General features: G+C 40.8%; 1 long non-coding RNA gene across 1 annotated transcript in view; it reads left to right on the top strand.

The window, feature by feature from the left end:
* LOC138845446 (uncharacterized) overlaps positions 1 to 18,378 on the top strand; it is a 48,474-nt gene that overhangs the window by 316 nt on the left and 29,780 nt on the right. The window contains exon 2 of the long non-coding RNA XR_011382706.1: positions 7,622 to 7,689. This is a non-coding gene — a long non-coding RNA (uncharacterized lncRNA). The remainder of the gene's footprint in view (positions 1 to 7,621; positions 7,690 to 18,378) is intronic.

Here is an 18,378-nt window from a genome sequence, read left to right as displayed (position 1 = left end):
GTTTTGTCCTTCAAATCGTTTTCTGTTTATTTCCTGCTGGTGAATAGTATACCAGTTGATGGCATATATTGACTTTCTACCCAGGAATCTTGTTTAATTTTGTTAATATTTTCTGTTATATCTGAATTATGTTGGATTGTCTGTTGATAATGGCATCACCCACATATATTGACAATTTTGTTGCTTAAAAGTTGGTCCTTTCACCCAGTATTTCCTTTTTATTAATTTACCTGACCACAACTCATGTACAATCTTGAAGAGAAATAATGAGAACAGAGAGCTTTGTCTAGGTCTGCTTCCAGAGAAAAAGATTTCAATGTTCTGTGTCAATTATGCTGTTTTTAATAGGCTCACTAGTAGGTAAGCTTAGTTGGAATAATGAAGTTGCTGTGATGTACTATTCTAACAGCTTCTTATTTAAGGTTAGATACCAAATTTGATTAAGTATTCTAATCTAAGGGATTATATAACTTTTTCTTGTATTTTTACTTACACGGATAATCGACACTCATTTTTAATTGTTAACCACCTTTGCATCTTTTAGTATATCCAGCCTGTTATTAATATATGACTTTACATATTGTTTAACACAATAATTTTTCTTAGCATATTTGTATTGCTTTTTATTCAAGAGATGTTCCTTAAATTCCTTTTTATTTCATGTCCTTATTTGATTATGTCATCAATAGACTGTTGGATGTACAAGGGACATCTTTACTGCATTATATGATGATACTACTGTAGGCTTCATAAGAGCAGGTCAAGGTAATCTTTATTTTCCCAAAGAAACTGTTTATTTAATGAGTACAAATTTCATAAGTACAACCTTAGAAATATAGTAATTCTTCTGATCATGCTCACCCTTCACCCCCACTCCCACCCACATCCTCCTCCCTCTCCCATTCTCACCCATTCTCCATTAAGAAAAAAAAGAACTCTCTCCACAGTCAAGAAAAGTGCTGTTCAAGTCATTGCTTCTTAAAGTGTCAATTTCACTTCTACAGATTTCCTTTCAATTTATTTATTAGTTATCACAGTATATTTCCCTTTTGGAATGGCTTATTTCACTAAGTATGATGATTTCCAGATTCATCCATTTTGTTGCAAATGACAAGATTTCATTTTTTAACCACTGTGAAGCATCCCATAGAGTACATATCCCATAATTTTTTTATCCAGTTTTCAGTTGACAGACATTTAGTTTGATTCCATGTCTTAGCTATTGTGAACTGAGCTTCAGTAAACATGGCGGGAGAGGGTGCAGATAACTCTTTTATTTGCTGATTTCATTTCCCTTGGGTAAATTCCCAGAAGTGGGATGGTTGGGTCATATGGTAGGTCTATATTCAGATTTCTGAGGTATCTCCAAACTGATTTCAATAATGGTTTTACCAGTTTACATTCCCACCAACAGTGGATTAGGGTACATTTTTCCATACATCCTGACCAGCATTTTTGGTTTGTTGATTTCTGCATGAAAGCCATTCTAACTGTGTTGAAATGAAACCTCTTTGTGGTTTTGATTTGCATTTCCCTTCTGACTAGTGATCCTGAACCATTTTTCATGTGTCTTTTGACCATTTTGGATTTTCTCTTTTGAAAATTATCTGTTTAAATCTTTGGCCTATTTCTTAAGTGGGTTGTTTAGTTTTGTTGCTGTGGAGATACTTGATCTATTTATATATTCTCATTATTTATCCTTTATCACTTGCATTGTTTGTAAATAATTTCTCCCATTCTGCTGGTAGCCTCTTCACTTCCCTGGGTGTTTCTTTTGCAGTACAGAAGCTTTTCCATTTGATATAATCTCATCTGTTGATTTTTGGCTTTGATTGCCTGTGCCTCTGGGATCTTTTCCAAGAAAGCTTTGCCTTTGCCAATGTTTTACAGGGTTTCCCAAATGCTCTCCAGTAATTTGATAATATCAGGTGATAGATTTAGGTCTGTAATCCATTTGTAATTGGTTTTTGTCTACGGTGTAAGGTAGGGGTCCTTCTTCAGATGCCTGCATGTGGAAATCGAGTTTTCCCAGCACCATTTGTTGAAGAGACTGTCTTTGCTCCAGAGATTGGTTTTAGCTCCTTGGTCAAATAAAATTTGGTTGTAGATGCTTGGATTGATTTCTGATGTTTCTATTCTGTTCCACTGATCTATCCATCTGTTTTTGTACCAGTACCAGGCTGCTTTAATTATAACTGCTTTGTAATATGTCTTGAAATCTTGTATTGTGATGTTCTTTGTCTTTTTATGTATAAGGTTGCTTTAGCAATTCAAGTTCTCCTATGCCTCCAAATGAATTTTAGCATCATTTTTTCTAGATCTGAGAAGAATTCCTTTGGTATTTTGATTAGTATCACATTGAATCTGCAAATTGCTTTTGGAAGAATGGACATTTGATGATATTGATTCTTCCAAACCATGAACATGGGAGATTTTTCCAATTTTTTGTGTCTTCTATTTCTTTTTTAATGTTTTGTAATTCTCATCATAGAGATTTTTGACATCCTTGGCTAAATTTATTTCAAAGAATAATATTTTTTGGTAGCTATTGTGAATGTGACCGATCTTAGAAGTTCTTTTTCAGTCATGGCATTATCTGTATATACAAAGGCTGTTGATTTTTGTCTATTGACTTTGTATCCTGTTACTTTGCCAAAGTCTTCTATGGGTTCCAATAGTCTCTTGGTGGAGTCTTTTGCATCCCTTATATATAGAATCATGTCATCTGAAAATAGGGATACTTTGACTTCCTCATTCCTAATTTGAATCCCTTATTTCTTTTTGTTGTCTAATGACTCTGGCTAAAAGTTCCAGGACTGTATTGAATAGCAATGGCAAGAGTGAATATCCTTGTTTGGTTCCAGATCTCAGTGAGAATGCTTACAACTTTTCCCCCATTCAATATGTCACTGATGGTTGATTTGTCATAAATTGCCTTGATTTTGTTCAGGAATGTTCTTTCTATACCCAGTTTGCTTAGAGTTTTCATCATAAAAGGGTGTTGTATTTTATCAAATGCTTTCTTTGCATCTATTGAGATAATCTAATGGTTTTTCTTCAACAGTTTGTTAATGTGATGTATCACATTGATTGTTTTGCAAATGCTGAACCATCCTTGCATACCAGAGATAAATCCCACTTGATCCGGGAGAATGATCTTCCTTATGTGTTGCTGGATTTGAAAGGCTAGAATTTTGTTGAGGATATTGCATCTGAGTTCAGGGAAATTGGTCTGTAATTCTCTTTCTTTGTTGTATCTTTTCCAGGTTTAAGAATTAAGGTGATGATGGCTTCATAAAAAGAATTTGGGAGGATTCCCTCCTTTTCAATTGTTTTGAATAACTTGAGAAGTGGTGTTTTTTAAATATCTGGAAGAATTCATCAGTGAAGAAATTTGGTATGAGCTTTTCTTTGTTAGGAGGGCCGTTATTACTGATTCAATTTGTGTCTTGGTAATGGGTCTGTTTAGATTTTCTATGTCTACATGGTTCAATTCATGTGGGTTGTTTGTGTCCAGGAATCTACCCAATTCTTTAAGGTTTCCCAGTTTGTTGGCATGCAGCTCTTTGTAGTAATTTCCGATGATTCTTTTTATTTCTGTGGTGTCTGTTGTTACATTTCCTTGGTCTTTTTTTTGACAGGCAGAGTTAGACAGTGAGAGAGAGACAGAGAGAAAGGTCTTCCTTCCGTTGGTTCACCCCCCACATAGCCACTAAGGCCGGCGTGCTGTGCCATTCCAAAGCCAGGAGCCAGGTGCTTCCTGCTGGTCTCCCATGCGGGTGTAGGGCCTAAGCACTTGGGCCATCCTCCACTGCCTTCCTAGGCCACAGCATAGAGCTAGACTAGAAGAGGAACAACTGGGCAGAACCGGCACCCCAACCGTGAGTAGAACCCATAGTGCCAATGCTGCAGGCAGAGGATTAGCCTAGTGAGCCCTGGTGCCAGTTGGTTATTTAAATTTTTTATAGTTATTGTTAATGGGATTGATCTTAGAAGTTTTTTCTCAACCATGACATTGTCTGTGTATACATTGGCTATTGATTTTTCTGTGTTAATTTTATATCCTGACACTTTACCAATCTCTTTTTTGAGTATCAATGGTCTCTTCTTGGAGTCCTTTCTTCCCGTATATATAGAATCATGTCATCTGCAATTAGGGATAGCTTGATTTCCTCCTTCCCAATTTGCATGCTTTTTATTTCTTTTTCTTGCCTAATGGCTCTGGCTAAAACTTCCAGGATATTGTTGAATAGTAACGGTGAGAGTGGGAATCGTTGCCATATTCTATTCTTAGTGGGAAAGCTTCCAACTTTTCCCTATTAAGTAAGAGGCTGGCTGTGGGTTTGTCATGATTGCCTTGTCTCAAGGAGTGTTCCTTCTATACCCAAGTTGCTTAAGGTTTTCATCAAGAAAGGATATTGTATTTTATCAAATGCTCTCTCTGCATCTGTTTAGATGTCATAGGGTTTTCATTCTTCAGTTTGTAATGTGATGTATCACATTTATTGATTTGTGAATGTTGAAACATCCCTGCACACCAAGATTAAATCCCACTTGGTCTGGGTGAATGATCTTTCTGATTGTGTTGTTTGATTCAATTGGCTAGTATTTGGTGAGGATTTCTGCATCTATGTTCATCAGGGAAATTGGTCTATAGTTCCCTTTCTCTGCTGTATCTTTTTCTGGGTTTAGGAATTAAGGTGATGCAGGCTTCATAAAAGGAGTTTGGGAGGAGTCTCTCCCTTTTAATTGTTTTGAATAGCTTGAGAAGAATTGAAATTAGTTCTTTCTTTAAATGCCTGTTAGAATTCTGTAGTGAAGCCATTTGGTCCTGGGCTTTTCTTTGTTGGGAGGGCCTTCATTATTGATTCAATCTCCATCTTGGTTATCAATCTTTTTTGGCTTTGTATGTCTTCATGGCTCAATTTTGGTAGGTTTATGTGTCCAGGAATCTATCCATTTCTTCTAGGTGACCCTATTTGTGGGCATACAGATCTTTGTAGTAATTCCTAATAATTTTTATTTCTAACACAAATATATTTAAGAGAATTTCTCACTGTCAATTGAGAAAATTGACATGCTTAGCTTATTACCTTGATCAAAGGCGATCTAGTGTTCTATCTACTCATTAGAAGAATTTTCATGGAGCTGAATGTAATTCAAAAATCTATCTGTTCCAAAAGCATTTCCATGTCAAAGACATAGACTCTAGAATCCTCAATTATCTGCTCTCTTACTGTTTCACATCATTATATATTATATGAAATATAATATGCAATTAGATTTTTAAAAAATATACTTATTTATTTCAAAGGAAGAGTGATAGGCTATTTCCCATCAGTTGCTTCATTCCCCCAAAGGCCTGCAATAGCATGGCTGGGTAAACCTGATTCAGGAGCCAGTAATTTAGTCAGTGTTTCCCATATGGTTGATAGATGTCTGATTAATTAGACCATCACCTGCAGCCTCTCAGGGTGTGCATTCATAATAGGGGCTCTCTGAGGGGTCAGACCTGTGGCAGAGCAGATAAAGCCGCTGCCTGTAATGCTGGTATTCCATATGGGCACAGGTTCAAGTCCCAGCTGCTCTGCTTCTGAGAGATCTCCCTGCTAATGTGCCTAAGAAAGCAGCAAAAGATGGCCCAAATTATTGGTTCCCTGAACCCACATGGGATATCTAGAAGAGGCTCCTGGCTTGTGGCTTCAGATCCACCCTGCCCCAGCTGTTGCAGCCATCTGGGGATTGAACCGGTGGATGGAAAATCTGCTTCTCTCCCACCCCTAACTCTGCCTTTCAAATAAACAAAATAAACAATTTTTAAAGGCACTCTGATATAGGAGTGTTCCAAGTAGCATTGTCAAATGCTTGTCCCTGTAATCAGTAAAATAAAACTCTTTCTAATAGAGAGCTGTTCAGAAATTCATGGCCTCAGAGAACATCAGTAGTTTACACTTATTTCAAGTTAAGACTAACATTCTTGCAGAAATTATCTGAATTTCTTATCAGAACAAGTCAAACTCCACAAAGCAGAAGGGTCTCTATGCAAACTCATGGGGGCACCTTTTATAACCATTTAGAACTTGGACAGAGCAAAAGTGTTCATCATGTTTTCTTTAACTTACATAGCTATTGTACATAATGAGGGAGAAAAATTTGTTGACGATGTCATAATGTGATTACATTGATCTTGAGCTTAATTCAGATTAAGCAGACTATGCCTTTTAGATCATAAAGCTGATGCAATCATGAACTTTAGAATAAAGGAGATCACAACTTGTGCAAAGTGTCTGAAAATCTGAGTCCTCAAATGTAGTGACTACAACATCAATGAGTCAGTCATGGAAATTTTCCAACTATTTTATCCCTTTTGCAGTAAGTTACACCCTCCTTTGTCTTAAAAAAAGATTTTGGGGCAGTGCTGTGGTATAGTGGGTAAAGCCACCGCCTGCTGTGCTGGCATTCCATATGGGTGCTGGTTCAAGTTCTGGCCACTCCACTTTCAATCCAGCTCTCTGCTATGGCCTGGGAAAGCAGTGGAAGATGGCCCAAGTCCTTGGGCCCCTGCACCTGCATGGAAGACCTGGAAGAAACTCCTGGCTCCTGGCTTCAGATCGGTGCAGCTCTGGCCTTGGCAGCCATCTGGAGAGTGAACCAGTGGATGGAAAAGTCTCTCTTTGTCTATCCTTCTCTCTGTGTGTGACTCTCACTTTCAAATAAATGTTTTTTAAAAAAGATTTTTTTTTCTCAGCTCATTTAAAAGTCAGAGCAACAATGAGGGGGAGACAAATATATTTTTCATTCACTGGTTCACACTGCAATGGCTACAACAGCCAATGCTAAGCCAGTCTGAAGAAAGGAGACAGGAACCCCATCTAGGTGGCACAAACTCAAGTACTTGGGACATTATCCCATACCTCCCAGGGGCATTACACAAACCCGAATTGGAAGCCATAAAGTAGCCAGGACTCAAACCAGGCACTTTGAATTGGGATGCTCAGATCTCAACCTCTGAATCACACCCAACCCATGATCTAATTTTTAATTTTCAGGTTACTAGGCACAGGGCACCAGCATTTTGAGAACAGTAGGTTATTGTATACAGCAACTCTCTGTTGATTTGTTTAAGAGGTTAATTGAATTATGGTTCTGCAGCTAATTTTTCTGTGATTAGTCTAAAGGGAATAAACCAAAATAAACAAGAAAACATCAGTAGTTAAGATGGTCGTTGGGGGGGGGGACAGTGTTGTAAAGTGGAGGGTAAAGCCACCACCTACAATGCTGGCATCCCATAATGGGCACCAGTTCATGTACCAGCTGCTCCATTTCTGATCCAAGTCTGGGCTAATGGCCCAGGAAAACTGAAAATGGCCCAGTTGTTTGGGGCCCTGCCACTCACATGGGAGATCGGCAAGCAACTCCTGGCTGCTGGCTTCATCCTGGCCTAGACCTGGCTGTTGCACCCGTTTGGGGACTGAACCATTTAATGGAACACCCCCTCCCATCTCTTATCTCTGTGTGACACTTTCAAATCAATCAATCTTTAAAAAAAGATGTTTGGGATGTGCCTGCATTCCATATTGGAGGGCTTAGAGTTTAAAACTGTCTCTGCTTCCTATTTCAGCTTCCTACTAATGCACACCTTGGGAAGCAGCAGATGATGGATCAGACCCCTGATATCCTGCCACTCATGTGAGTAACCAAGATTTATTTCTATTTTTTAAATTTTGTTGACAGGTAGAGTTATAGACAGTGAGAGAGAGAGACAAAGAGAAAGTCTTCCTTCTGTTGGTTCACTCCCCAAATGGTTGCTATGGCTGGCCCTGGGCCGATCTGAAGCCAGGAGCCAGGGGCTTCTTCCTGGTCTCCTATGTGGGTGCAGAGGCCCAAGCACATGGGCCATCCTTCACTGTCCTCCCTGGCCACAGCAGAGAGCTGGACTGGAAGAGGAGAAACCAGGACTAGGACCCGGTGCCCATATGGGATGCCGGGACTACAGGCAGAGGATTAACCAAGTGAGCCATGGCGCTGGCCTCCAAGATTGATTTCTGGGTGCTTAGCTTTAACCTCACCCAGTCCTGTTTGTCATAGGCATATGTGAAGTCGATAGGAGAGATCACTATCTGTTGTCTCTTTGTCTCTCAGCCTTTCACATAAGTAGATACTGTTTGATTATCTTTGTAAGTGATCAGGAATGTGTTTGAAGCAAGAAGATAACTTAGTTTTAAGAAATGAGATATAGGCCGGTGCCGTGGCTCAATAGGCTAATCCTCCACCTAGCGGTGCCAGCACACCGGGTTCTAGTCCCAGTTGGGGCACTGGATTCTGTCCTGGTTGCCCCTCTTCCAGGCCAGCTCTCTGCTGTGGCCTGGGAAGGCAGTGGAGGATGGCCCAAGTGCTTGGGCCCTGCACCCCATGGGAGACCAGGAGAAGCACCTGGCTCCTGGCTTCGGATCAGCGCAGTGCGCCGGCTGCAGCATGCCAGCCGTGGCGGCCATTGGAGGGTGAACCAATGGCAAAGGAAGACCTTTCTCTCTGTCCCTCTCTCTCACTATCCACTCTGCCTGTCAAAAAAAAAAAGAGAAATGAGATATAGAAAGGATCCTGTTTTATTATAAAATGAAGTGTGAAGTTTATATTTGTTACAGCAAGCTTTTGGCCGAAACATAATGCAAATGGTCACATTTTACATGTCAGAAAAAACCTAAAAACAAAATGCTTGAGCTTTTTCTGACCCTCCCCTAGCAGGTTGTTTTGTGAGCAGCCTGGTTTTTTTCTCTGATAATAGGTCACTTTATTCTGTTTCAAGATTTTTAAGAAATACAATCATAAGAGAACCAAATATCTTGAAATGCCAAAAAAGTATTTAGGTTTCTTGCCCCTGTGCTCCTAAAGGAATGCTGGGAGTGTTTTTTCTATTAGTTATAGGGATTCTCTTAAGGTATACCAGCTGCCTGTTTTGCATTGTATTTGCAAAAATGCCTGTTGCATGAGGAAATCTTTTAAGATTTTTGGTTTGCAACATTTTTTAAAATGATTCATTTATTTATTTATTTGAAAGTCAAAGCTACAGAGAGACAGAAAGACAGAGAGAAAAGAGAGAGAGAGCATCTTTCTTCCTCTGGTTCACTCCCCAGATGGCAGCAACAGCCAGAGGTGAACCAGGCCAGAAGCAGAAGCCAGGAGCTAGGCACTTCATCCAGGTTTCATGCAGATGCAAGCACCCAAAGACTTGAGTCATATTCCAATGCTTTTCTCATACATTTAGCAGGGAGCTAGATCTGAAGTGGATCATCCAGTACCCATAGCCACATATGGTGGCTTAACCTGGTATATCATGCCTGTCTGGCTTTCAACTTTGGACCTCAAGATGTTTCCCTTCCTTTCACTGTCGCCTTTTTCCTTCCTTCCTTCCTTCTTTCCTTCTTTTCTTCCTTCCTTCCTTCCTTCCTTCCTTCCAGATTTATTCATTTTTTTAAACACACACACACACACACAGATCTATTCGCTAGTTCAATCTGCAAATGACTGCAATGGCCAGAGCTGGACCAGTCCGAAGCCAGGAGCCAGGACCTTCTTACATGTATCACATGTGGATGGAGAGGCTCAAACACCTGGGCCACCCTCCACTGCTTTCCCAGACACATTAGTAAGGCACTGGATCAGAAGGACCCACAGGTGCCTATATGGGATGCTAGTTTCACAGTATCACAGGTGGTGGTTTTACCCATTATGCTACAGTGCCAGCCCCTCCCTCTTTTGTTCTATTGCACCTTGAGCCAACACACCAGGCTACTTCTCCAATGTATAATAAAAGAATTGTTCCTATGTCTCAAAAAATGAATTATCTAAGGTAAATACGATCTTCCAGCTATAATGAAAGAAGTATGAAATGAAATATCAATGCAGTAATATTTTTAAATTGTATAGCATAAACACAGGTATTTTGTCAAATTATCATTCCACATGTGTAGGAAAAAGTGAGTGGTAACATGAAAATATGGGGATTCCCAGTGCATGGAAGAGGATATGAGATATTCATGGAGCATAAGAATGCTGTAATTTGCTAGATGCAATAGTATTTCTAGATGTATATTAAAATGATTTACATAGAATGGCGGATGTCCTAAATAGCACTCTGGCCTCAGAATCAGCCCTAAAGGCACTCGGATCTGGCTGAAAAGCCCATGAGAGTATTTCAGGCATGGAAAGCCAAGACACTCTGGCAAAAAGATCTCTGTGAGTGAGATCCCAGTGGAAAGAACAGGTCTTCAAAGAGGGAGGTGCCTTTCTCTGAAGGGAGGAGAGAACCTCCACTTTGACTATGACCGTGTCTAAACAAGATAAGAGTCGGAGAACTCAAGGGGCTTCCATAGCCTTGGAAACTCATAACTGGTGCATAGGGAGATTACTGATGCCATAAACAGGAGTGTCAATTGGTAAAGTCAACAACAGGAGTCACTGTGCACTTACTCCTCATGTAGGATCTCTGTCCTTAACGTGCTGTACACTGAGGCTTAATGCTATAACGAGTACTCAAACAGTATATTTCACTTTGTGTTTCTATGGGGGTGCAAACGACTGAAATCTTTACTTAATGTATACTAAACTGATCTTCTGTAAAAAAAAAAAAAAAAAAAAAAAAAGAAATAAATTTTCAATTCCCAACTTGACTCTCACTGGGATTAAACATGACAATAGGTCTGATCTGATTTCATCATCATTTAAAAAAATCATCTATTATTTTTCACTTTATGTTTCTGTGTGGGAGCAAACTGTTGAAATACTTACTTAAGGTATACTAAGCTGATCTTCTGTATATTAAGATAATCGAAAATGAATCTTGATGTGAATGGAAGGGGAGAGGGAGTGGGAAAGGGGAGGGTTGTGGGTGGGAGGGACGGTATGGGGGGGGAAGCCATTGTAACCCATGAGTCGTACTTTGGAAATTTATATTCATTAAATAAAAGATAAAAAAAAAAGATGTATATTAAAATGATTTAGTGAATGATGAATCTAGTTAGACCAGGATAAATATCCTTGTCATATACTCTGTCAGATGCAGCCACAGGATTGGCAAACATTTTGAGTCACAAAGCTATCTTTAATCAGGAGACATAATGACTAAGAGTCTGCAGTCTTAGTAAAAATGTGGTAAAATAAGTAACTAGAATGAACTAGAAAGTCAAATTAAGAAGATGGAACTGGATCCAATAGAGAGGGAATTCCCTTGCAATGCCACCAATGAGTCATATGGGACAATAGTATGAATTAATTAGAAAGTGGCATTCCCAATAAAGCTTAGATCTGATGGGTGCCCCTGAAGATGAACATGTTTGGATTCTCAGTTTTGGAAAAAGGTAAACCTTGGGGCCGGTGCTGTGATGCAGTGGGTTAATGCCCTGGCCTGAAGTGCCAGCATCCCGTAAAGGCGCCGGTTCGAGACCCAGCTGCTCCACTTCCAATCCAGCTCTCTACTATGGCCTGGAAAAGCAGAGAAGATAGCCCAAGTCCCTGGGCTCCTGCACCAGTGTGGGAGATCTGGAAGAAGCTCCTGGCTCCTGGCTTCAGATCAGCACAGCCCCAGCTGTTGTGGCCAATTGGGGAGTGAATCAGTGGATGGAAGACCTCTCTCTCTATTTCTCCCTCTCCTCTCTCTGTGCAACTCTAACTTTCAAAATAAAAAAGAAGAAAGAAAAAGGTAGACCTGAAGCCAAGTTCCTGCCATGCCATACTACTTAGCCAAGTATTTTTGTTATATTGCTAAAGCTTTGAACTACCTTCTCATTTAGAATTAGATAATTAATCTGTAGTAGCAGATTTACATTATTCTACTAGTGTGGGGAGGCAGTGTTGTGGCTTATCAGGTAAATCCACTTCCTGTGATGCTGGGATCCCATATATACACTGGTTTATGCCCAGGCTGGGCACCAGCTGGTATCCTAGCTGCCTTATTTCAGGTCCAGGTCCCTGATATTGGCCTGGGAAAAGCAGCAAAGGATGGTCCAAGTACTTGGGCTCCTGCTACCCATGTGGAAGACCTGGATGAAGCTCCTGTCTCCTGGTTTTGGCCTGACTCACCCTAGCCATTGTGATTTTATTTATTTATTTGAGACATAGATTGAGAGGGAGAGAGAGAGAGAGAGAGAGAGAGAAATGTCTTCCACACACTCGTTCACTCCTCAAATGGCCACAACAGCTGGAGTTGGGCCAATCTGAAGCCAAGATCCAGGAGCTTCCTCTGGGTCTCCCATGTGGGTGCAGGGGCCCAAGTGCCTGGGACGTCTTCTGCTGCTTTCCCAGCCATAGCAGAGAGCTGGATCAGAAGAGAAGTCAGAACTAGAACCAGTGCCCATATGGGAGCTGGGCTGCAGGTAAGGATTAACCTGCTGTGGTCAATGCATATGTGCATAAATTGATGACTGGACAAAGAAAATGTGACACACACACATTATGGAACACTACTCAGCCATAAATATAATGAAATCGGCCAGCACCATGGCTCACTAGGTTAATCCTCCACCTTGCGCTGCCGGCACACCGGGTTCTAGTCCCAGTCGGGGCACTGGATTCTGTCCTGGTTGCCCCTCTTCCAGGCCAGCTCTCTGCTGTGGCCCGGGAGTGCAGTGGAGGATGGCCCAAGTCCTTCGGCCCTGTACCCCATGGAAGACCAGAAGCACCTGGCTCCTGCCATCAGATCAGTGCGGTGTGCTGGCCGCAGTGCGCCGGCCCCAGTGGCCATTGGAGGGTGAACCAATGGCAAAGGAAGACCTTTCTCTCTCTCTCTCACTGTCCATTCTGCCTGTAATATATATATATATATATATATATATATATATATAATGAAATCCTGTCTTTTGTAACAACATGAATGCAACTGAAGACATTATGCATAGTAAAATAAGCCAGTCCAAAAAGATAAACATCATACCTTTTTGCCTGACAAGTGGTATTTACTATTGAATATAAAAATGTGTAGTAATAAAGCTGCATCTTACAGTTTAAATATTATTTATAGCCCTTGTCTATATTGATGTGAGACAGCAGACTTTTACTGTTTAGATGGTGAGCATTAAGTTAGTGGTGAATTAAACATATGATTGCAAAGTAACTTGGAATTATGATATTGCAAAAATTAAAGAAAAAAGAAAGGAAAGAAATAAGCAATGAAGGAAGGATGGGGTATTGAGGCAGGGAGAGAGGATGGAAAGTATGGTTATCTTCTTAGAACTGCATCTATTAAATAAATGAACTCTGTTCTCTTTAAGTTAATAAAAAGAATGATTTGTTTGATCCAAGAAAGGGTTAACCAGATTAAAAAAATAAAATGACCTCAAAATGGTGTACATTCAAGCAGAATATAATCAAAATGTTTTACTTTTCTTCCTCTCCTAATTTAGTTGTTTCATATAAAATCATAACTAGACTTGCTTTTAGTTCTTACTGACAGTATACCTAGATGCAATTTGTTTGAAATCATTTAAATTAGGTTATGAAAGATTTATTATCATTTTTAACCTTAGGAGAAAAGGGAGAAATAAAAAACTGAAGGTGGAGAAGGGTGTGTGTGTTCACTTTCCAATGGCCAATGAGAAACCCGTTGCTCTCAGTTTCCAATGCTTCCTTCTATTCTCTGCATACATAACTTTATTTCTAGCCCCTCAATATAGAACCATAAACTTTTCTCATAGATCATTCCCAGTGAGCAGTATCTCAGGTTGAAATTAAATCTCTCAATGGAGAATTCACCTCAGGATTTATAAATAGATAAATTAGGTCACGCTGGTGGCATCTGAGTTAGCTAAGCTCTTCTGATCAATTTAGGCTCTGTTAACATTAAAATAATTACAGATGGAATAACTCCTCTTCTGCAAGAGCATCTGGAGATGTGGGACAGTCTTTCATGAGTTCTTCTTGGATTAAAATTTACATTTTTTCTTCTATTTGTTGCCAGCAGATTCATGCTATGAGGCTCAATGTTTGCTAAAGACAGAAGTTGGTAGAAGTATTCTCCCACTTTCTCTGCTTTCTTTGTGTAATAGATATGTAGTAAATAAATGTCTTTCCATCCCCTGCAAGTTGAGCAAAGCTTCACAGAGCTTTCTGTAGAGAAAGGACAGCATACACTCAATTTGTAAGAAAAATACATTAAAGGCCTACTGTTTTACTGTCATAAATCTTTTTCTGAAAAGAGAAACTTCCTGGAGCTGACCCACTGACAGAAAGTTCATGATTCAAGCAGCTCTCCTGTTTCTTGCCTCTTTCTGGATTCCTAAATGTAACATTCCTAGACAAATGTCATTTTGCTAGCCAGACTGACTATGACATAATAGCATATTTGTTTTTTTTTTTAACTTTTATTTAATCTTGAATTGGGGTGTCTTTTTCATTTGAGGGCTTCATGGTGACTTCCTTGTTTTTAATACCTTGATTTTTGCGTTTGTTATTTGTCATATTGGAGATATTTGGTTTCTTCACTGTGGTGCTTTTTCTTGTTATACTATGACTCTAGATTAAGTGGACTATCTGTTTTTGATGGAGCCTTAGGGCTTGAGATGGGTGTGGCCTGAGAGCTCTGTTCGGTGTGCCAAAGGTGACACTCCCAGGTTAGGCGTGGTAAACCTCTCTCTCTCTCTCTCTTTTTTTTTTTGATTCAACAGGGAAGTTATTCTGCACAGCTGAACAAAGTTGGAGGTAGTTAGCAGGCAAATGATATACCCACAGGAGCCAGAGATCAGAAGCTCTTTCCCAAGGACCACACAGGGAATCTGTTCGGCCCTTAGAGTGGGCTCAAATTCTCCTTCAGTCTCCCACTGGGTTGCCAAAGTTACGGAATTGTAGCGTCTCTGGAGAGTGCTCACGTGAATTCCGTGAGTTCTCTCCCCCACTGTCTCTTTTTTCACAGTCTCAGTTCAGTAGCACCATAAAATTACTAAGTCCTAATCTCCTGTTAATTCGCCCCACCCAGAGTCAGGTTTTACTGCTAGGCTCAGGGCCGGTGCAGACCTGAGGTCGCTCTGCTTATGACGTATGTCCAAGATGGCGCCTGCTCTTTGTCTTGCTCGCCCTTGAGAGGTGAGCGGAGAGAGAGAAACCCGTGTCCATACCAGTCACCTTTTTTTTTTCCCTCTCTCTCTCTTCCAGTTAGCTTGGTGAAGTCCCCCCCGCCCCGGGGGTCGTTCCCTCTAGTCTCCTCTCTCCGCTTGCCTGCCGGTGTCTCGGGTTATTGAGGTTCGGCTCACCTCGCGTTCCAGCGCTGGTGTGTTGAGTCTGCCGCTGATGTCCCGAACTGTGGGCTCCCACGCTCTCCACGCAGGTCTGCTCCCCTTCCAGCGCCGATGTGTGGACTCGGAGCCCTGGACTTCCCAAGTCTCCCCGCTGTTGCACTCCCCTTCGAGCACTTGCGCGCAGACCCTGCAGCTTGCACAGCTCAGTCCCACGGCTCAGCTTCCGCGGCTCAGTCCCGCGGCTCGGTCCTGCGGTTCGGCTTTCGCGCGCGGTGGGCGACCTTGTTCTCCCAGTAGGTCCTCCGATTCACGCCCACTGGATCCAGAAGAGTTTTGTCTGCAATATTTTCCTGGTTCTTTTTTCTGAGGCTACCGTAACTCCCCTTTTATTAAACTAAATTTTCCCGGACTATCGGTGCACGCCCTCACTATTCCGCCATCTTCAAGATTTCATAATAGCATATTTGATGAAAGCTATTGGACATTTATAGCACTGATTAGATGGGATAGCTGTTTTCCGACTCCTCCATTTCTGAGGTCAATGTCTCATTTGGTAAATCACTGTATACGTGGTATGAGTGATGCACCCCACAATGGCCACTGAAGACACAATTACAAAACCCTCCAGTTAACAGGCTTACAGTTTAATCAAGAAATTAAAGGACAAGTGGGGCCAGCACTGTGGATCACTTGGTTAATCCTTTGCCTGCAGCACCAGGATCTCATATGGGTGCTGGGTTCTAGTCCTGGTTGCTCCTCTTCTAGTTCAGTTCTCTGCTGTGGCCTGGGAGGGCAGTGGAGGATGGCCCAAGTGTTGTGCCCCTGCACCCACATGGGAGACCAGGAGGAAGCACCTGGCTCCTGGCTTCAGATCAGCACAGTACTGGCCATAGCAGCCATTTGGGGAGTGAACCAATGGAAGGAAGACCTTTCTCTGTCTCTCGCTGTCTATAACTCTACCTGTCAAATAAATTAAAAAAATCCTTAACAAAAAGAAATTAAAGGACAAGTATTTGTATTAGTGGTTAAGATACAAGATGCTTGTGTTCCAGATCAGGGAATGCTTGTGTTTGATCTCTAATTATGGCTTTTTACTCCAGCTTCCTGCTATTTGCATGTAAGAAACCATTAAAAGGTCAAGTTGCTGGGTTCCTGCTGTTAAGCTGGGAGATGTGAATTCTCTATTCCCAATTTACACAGCTCTGGGTGTTTGGGGGCTTTTGGGAAATGAACCAGTAGATGATACCTCACTTTCTCAAATAAAATTTAAAAATAAGAAATCAGGCTGACTTGCCCCAAGTGGTGGAGTTGGAAGCATACCAGGGGATTCCAATTCAATCCCATCGAGGTGGCATGTACCAATGCCATCTCACTGTTCCAGGTGATCAATTTCAGTTCACAGTTGGTCATGGTGGAGGGACTGGGAGTCAAAGGGAGCACATAGACAAGTCTAGTACCTGCTAACGCTAACCGATGGAGTAAATAAAGGGGAGAGTGATCCAACATGGGAAGTGAGATACTCAGCAGACTCATAGAATGGCAGATGTCCTAAATAGCACTCTGGCCTCAGAATCAGCCCTAAAGGCACTCGGATCTGGCTGAAAAGCTCATGAGAGTATTTCAGGCATGGAAAGCCAAGACACTCTGGCAAAAGATCTCTGTGAGTGAGATCCCAGTGGAAAGAACAGGTCTTCAAAGAAGGAGGTACCTTTCTCTGAAGGGAGGAGAGAACCTCCACTTTGACTATGACCTTGTCTAAACAAGATAAGAGTCGGAGAACTCAGAGGGCTTCCATAGCCTTGGAAACTCATGACTGGAGCATAGGGAGATTACTGATGCCATAGACAGGAGTGTCAATTTGTAAAGTCAACAACAGGAGTCACTGTGCACTTACTCCTCATGTAGGATCTCTGTCCTTAATGTGCTGTACATTGAGATTTAATGCTATAACGAGTACTCAAACAATATATTTCACTTTGTGTTTCTATGGGGGTGCAAACTGTTGAAATCCTTACTTAATGCATACTAAACTGATCCTCTGTAAAAAAAAAAAAAAAGAAATTATCAATTCCCAACTTGACTCTCACTGGGATTAAACATGACAATAGGTCTGCTCTGATTTCATCATCATTTAAAAAAAAATCATCTATTATTTTTCACTTTATGTTTCTGTGTGGGAGCAAACTGTTGAAATCCTTACTAAATGTATACTAAGCTGATCTTCTGTATATTAAGATAATCGAAAATGAATCTTGATGTGAATGGAAGGGGAGAGGGAGTGGGAAAGGGGAGGGTTGTGGGTGGGAAGGACGGTATGGGGGGGAAGCCATTGTAATCCATAATTCGTACTTTGGAAATTTATATTCATTAAATAAAAGTTTAAAAAAAAAGAAAAAAAAACTAGAATACCATATACAATCTATCCTAAGTGATATGCTTATTCAGAGATGAAAGATATTTCTTTTTCATTAGATTTAGTTTTATATTTTGTTTTATTTTAAGATTTGTTTTATTTGAAAGACAGGCATAGAAAGAAGAGAGAGAGGGAGAGAGAAGTAGAGGGAGAGAGAAACAGGGGGAGAGAGAGGGAGAGAGAAAATCTTCCATCTGATGGTTTATCCCTCAAATGGCCATAGAAGCTGGGACTGTCCCAGGCTCCAGTCTGAATCCAGGAACCTGATATTCCACCTGGGTCCCCCGATGAGTTTCAGAGTCCTGAGGATTCAGACCTTCTACTGCTTTCCCAGGCACATTAGCAAGGAGCTAGGTTGTAATTGTAGTATCAAAGACTTGAACTGGCACTGATATGTTTGTGATGCAATCAGCAGTTTGATCCACTTCATCACAATGCTGGCTCCTAATTTCATATATTTTAAATACAAACTAGTCATCATGGGAAAATTGAACACAGTAAAGATAAAAAAGTCATAGTTTTTCCTCTTTCAATTCCTCTTTCTAGAAGCAACAACAATAAAGATATGTTCATTCTTATAGATATTTTTGTGGGTCTAAGAGAAGTAGCCAAGTAGAATGTTTAGGAATAGAATTTCTGGAGCCAGTCTGCCTGGAATTTATTCCAGAATCACCTTGAAATTGGAAAAGTTACATATCCTTTCTAAACAACATCTTCCTGAACATGGAAATAGTAATAGTA

This window comes from Oryctolagus cuniculus, chromosome 15 (assembly GCF_964237555.1).
Source record: "Oryctolagus cuniculus chromosome 15, mOryCun1.1, whole genome shotgun sequence".
NCBI lineage: Eukaryota > Metazoa > Chordata > Mammalia > Lagomorpha > Leporidae > Oryctolagus > Oryctolagus cuniculus.
The sequence above is the reverse complement of the archived record's forward strand: the minus strand, read 5'-3'. Positions and strand labels throughout refer to the sequence as shown.